The sequence below is a fragment of the Scylla paramamosain genome, chromosome 11 (assembly GCF_035594125.1).
Source record: "Scylla paramamosain isolate STU-SP2022 chromosome 11, ASM3559412v1, whole genome shotgun sequence".
Classification (NCBI taxonomy): domain Eukaryota; kingdom Metazoa; phylum Arthropoda; class Malacostraca; order Decapoda; family Portunidae; genus Scylla; species Scylla paramamosain.
Window position 1 is genome coordinate 2,052,501 of NC_087161.1, and position 5,000 is coordinate 2,057,500.

The 5,000-nt window shown below is 41.0% G+C and overlaps 1 protein-coding gene across 1 annotated transcript in view; it reads left to right on the forward strand.

The window, feature by feature from the left end:
• Positions 1-3,546: 3,546 nt before the first annotated feature.
• Positions 3,547-5,000, forward strand: part of LOC135104812 (uncharacterized) — a 10,077-nt gene continuing 8,623 nt past the window's right edge. Inside the window, 1 exon segment of the mRNA XM_064012431.1 lies at positions 3,547-3,691. The gene's annotated coding sequence lies outside the window, so the exon portion shown is untranslated.

A 5,000-nucleotide genomic window follows, 5' to 3' on the forward strand; every position in this document is an offset into this window, starting at 1 on the left:
GAAAAGGCAAGCGAATAATAACTTCCGCAGGATCTCATACACTCTTTCATAGTCTCTCTCTCTCTCTCTCTCTCTCTCTCTCTCTCTCTCTCTCTCTCTCGTAGAAGTCATAACACGCATAGTGTAACGAACGTAATTAGTGAAGTGCCTGGTTGGTGAGTTGATGGGTCTATTGCCAGAGGATTGGCATTAACGGGGAGTAAAATTGGGAAGCCAAGATTCATATTATTTTTATATTTATATTTAAATTACTAATACAATATATGTACAGGAGAAGTTGCCCTACACGTACCTATCTATGTAGTAGTATTAATATTACTGGAATTATAAACTTTCTTTTAAAATAAACTTGATATATGATAATATGACAACTTCTGGGGCCTCCACCGAGGCAAGTGGCGCCAGTCTGTATAGGTAAGCGGTGGTGGGCAGTTGAAGGCTGGCTGAGGTGGCGGTCCAGATTGTAGCTCCTATATTTTCAAACGCTGCACCTCCACCATTTCAAAAGCCTCTAGTTGAAGTGACACGGGTTTTTAAGAGTGTTTTTACAGTTCTAGTGAGAGATCAACAAGACTTCTATATTGTGTAAAGAAGATACAGACTTGAAGAACCAGGCTTATCCTGTCTGCGGCCTTCGGAAAACAGTCGCGGTGAGACAGAAAAGTGTTTCTGAACATGGCCATATGGGCACTAGTGTTTCCACATCCCCGCAACGTCTTACCAGACTTAACGCCACAAAACAGAACCCCAGAGGCACGATTACTTAACCAAGGTGGGTTTTTTTTTTTTTTTTTTTTTTTTGCTATACATGTTGCGCTTTCCAGCTAATTGTTAAAGATCTGTAAAGTAATAGCACATAATATTGCACGGTCTGTGCAACCCCTGGACACCTGGGTTGTCAGCCTTGGGTACCTGGAAGCCCATTAAGTGAGATAACAGCTGTGACACCTTTGCCTAGTCAACCTTACCGATTGTTTACCTTCTGGGCGACCTGTAGTGTCTGTAGTTATCTATTTAAGGATTATTATTCGTTATCTGGTTATTTTTTTGAGGATATTTATTTCTTTTTTTTTCACATTTGAGTCTAAAAATTTAGCTAGATATTGATACATTACGGATTGGTTGAGGTGGTGGCAGGTCGTCCCTATTTATTAGCCATTATCTGCTTCATTTCTCATAATTATGAGCAATCTTGACACAAAGAAATAAATAAAATGGAGCTACATGACGAAGCTTTCACATCCGCTGTTCAAATATATCCGCCATTGCCTGATTTAAGTTTGATGAAGGTTTAAATGAGGCATATGTCCGTCCCAGCTTATCAGGTTCCAATATTATCATTTGAATTTCATAAATGTTTTATTTTGGCGAATAACTAAGAGTTTATGGTTTCTAAAAATATTTACTTGCATTTCAAATGTTTTCCTTATGTCAGTTAAGTGGAAGATGTTGATTTTGGCTTTTGTGTGTGTGTGTGTGTGTGTGTAAATAAGGGGATTATTTTCAGCCCTTTTTTCATAGTCGTCAAACTTTTTTTTTTATTTCAGCCTGTATTAAGTTACTATTGTTTTTAAAAAAATGCTCGTGATTTTTAAAGTGTTTTCACTCCTGCTCAATTCAAATTTATGGAATGTAGATTTGTTTTTAATCGTGCTTAGTGTTCCAACAATGTTTTTACTTTTTTTTCAGTGAGTGGTTTATTTCTGCTTCTAGCTAACTTTAAATTGTTTAAAAAAAAATAGTTCAGATTTTTTAAAGTGTTTTTTTTATTCTTGTTAAGTCAGAATGGGTGAACATTTAAATGATTTTAATGGGGTCAAAAGTTCCAACAATTCCCAGAATGTTCTTCTCAAAAATCTTTAATATTACTAAGGTTTGAAATCTCTTGATATTTGTGGTATTAATTAAAATATGTGGCAAATCAGAATATGTAAAGCATTCCAGTCTAGCTGTATTTTTTCGAGGGGTCATTTTCAAAATGAAATACGTACGTACGTAACTAACGGTCCTTGTGACGTCATCATAGCGGCACCCTCCTAGCTCCATTCTAGTCTGTCAATATTTAGCATGATATCAGTGTTTTTTTTTTTTTTTCCAGATATTTCGAGGTGTTTCCAGACATGCAGTGTGTGTGTGTGTGTGTGTGTGTGTGTGTGTGTGTGTGTGTGTGTGTGTGTGTTCCTGTCTTTCATTGTACACGGCTAGGGGAGGATGCATTACTGAAAAGTGTGAATTGTTTTAGCTGATTGCCTTGCAAGTCAACCGCCGCCCTTCATATGGAAGCTTTTACATGCCATTGAATTAATCCACCAAAGATCACAAGAGGTGAAAGGCTGAGTGGGGAAAAAAAAAAAAAAAGGCACACACTGGCTCCATCACTTTGTGCCTCAGTCTACGCTGACTGGCCCGTATTCTGAAACATTTCTGCGCCGCAGCTCCGCTACTTTTATTAAGATTTTAGTTGAATTTACACGGATTTTAAAGGATATTTTTTTTTTATGGTTCTAGTGAATGATTAACAAGATTTCTATAAAAGGCTCTAGTTAAAGTGATAGGTTTTTAAAGTTTTTTTTTTACGGTTCTAGTGATAGGTTAACAGGATTTCCACACTCAAAAGACTCTGGTTGAAGTGGCACAGGTTTTCAAGTGTCTTTTTACGGTTCTAGTGACAGAGTAACAAGATTTCTGCATTCAAAGGGCTCTAGTTGAAGTGACACTGGTTTTTGAGGGTTTTTACGGTTCTAGTGACAGATTAACAAGATTTCTACACTCAAAAGCCTTTCATCCAAGGAAGATATGTATATATGTAGAATCCTTCCTCTCACTCTCCCTCTCCTTCCTTCGGCATCTCTCTTCCCCTACTTGACTTCCTTCGAGCCTTCTTGGTTATTGTTGTTAGGAACGCGTATATGTAGCAGCCCTGTAGGTGAGCATATGAGCATGCTGTGTGTATGGGATAGCCTCATATGAGTACACGTATGTATGAGTACTGTATGAGTGAGCTAGTTAGCGGTGTTGTGTTGCTCGTTGTTGGTGGAAGCTGGCGCCGTTATCTATCACGCTGAAGGCGCGGCCACACAAAACAGTTTCTTGAGAAATTTGTGGTGAGATTCAAAGTCGGTAACATTTCATGGGAAACTTGGAGGAATATTCCGCGAAATTATGACCACCACCATGTCGGTTATTTTCTCTCAGGTGGGCAACTTATGGTCACATAAACAGGAAGGTCAGCTAATGTTGACTTAAGCACGGAGAGAGAGAGAGAGAGAGAGAGAGAGAGAGAGAGAGAGAGAGAGAGAGAGAGAGAGAGAAACATTTATTTCATTCATAACCATGTATATCCAGTACATTTGATGTTATGGTCGAATATCAATCAAAATACTTATTTATCCGTTTCACTACTATACCGTCATCATGACGTTCAGCATCATTAGCATTACTCCTACTGTTATTTATTTCATTTTCATTTTGTCTTATTTATTTACTTATTAGCTCGATATATTTCATTCGTTTATACATTTATCGCTATACTTTGTTATTTTTCAGCCTATTATTATTAAGCAATCCTGTAAAACATTCCGAAAAAGCTTTTTAGAACACCTAGTGGCGTGGCAGTGGAGTGTGCGGCGGCCAGTGTTTGGTTCCAACACTCGTGGAGGCTGCGACTGGAGTAAGGCGGATCCAATCCTCTGTAAGTCGATCCCTCGCTGTACTGGGACAGGCTGGGCCTCAATTATGACTGACGTGAATTTTGTAACACGTCAAGCTAAGAGAAGCAAGGGGGGGTGAGGGAATGTTTAAATTAGGGAGGGAGAGAAATAGGGAAGACGGGGCGGGACATGGCGGGGAGGAAAAGGTGGGGTTGGCGCAGGCTGGCACTTAAATATTACGTTAGCTGCGTTGGACTGAGCAAGAAGTGGCACTAGAGGCACTGCATGTCGCGCCAGGTACTGTGGTATAGGTGACACAGCCGGGGAGTGGGGGACAAGTGAAGGAAGGAAGGCTCCCCTGGCGTTCTGACGAGTGTGGGGTTGAGGGAGATAGGCAGGACAGGAAGACAATGGCAGGCCCACAGTACTTGTGGGAAGGAAGGCGTTTAAAGTGCCCTTATTCAAGTCTTGAGGCGCTGAGAGACAGGACAGGACGGCAAGAAATACCCGTGGCAGGAAGGTCCTCCATGGTGTCCTAATCAAAATCTAGATGGGGCGCTGATAAGCAGAGGCAAGATAGGACTGCAGGATCATTGTACCCGAAAAAAAAAAAAAACTCCTATAGTATCATTATAGAAATACGGAGGCGCTAATAGGCACGACACGATGGCAAGGAAGATCCCTCATGATGTCATAATTTGAGTCTAGATACCCTGATAAGCTGATAGGCAGGACAGGAAGGCAAGCAGGACCTTGGCAAGGGAGGCGCTGACTCTCCCGCCAATACGCAACACCCTGCTGGGTTTAAATTACTGAGACTTTGAATGACAAACTTATACTACATGGAATCATAACCTGATTTGTCATTAACCTGGAGTATACCCAGTTGAAGTATAAATGTAATTAGTAGTAAACTCCGTCAGGCATTACGATCAAATTTGACACCAGTGTTCCTCTCTACCGCTACCCACATTCGCCCCTAGCTCATTCATTCATTGGTCTTTAGAAACCATACACTACAACACATCACAGAGGAATATTGATGTGTTTGTGCCTTCGTGGCTCGCATCAGCGTCTCCCCACGCCTTCTATGGGTGCACACTTCCGGCGCCGTTGTGGGGAGGCAGGGCAGAGTTGGCGCTTAAAATTTATGGGCTTGCCTCTCTTGAGTCTCGCCGCCCCGCGCTGCCCGCTACCTAGCCGCGGCGGACTTGCAACCCATTTACTGCGAGGTAAATGTTCCCATAAGCAGCTGCGGCTTTTTTAGACATTTGTGTTTGTGTCAAAGTGTTTTAAATAGTTGTGATGGCTAGAAAATATTAACTCTGCTATTGGCATTATATATATATA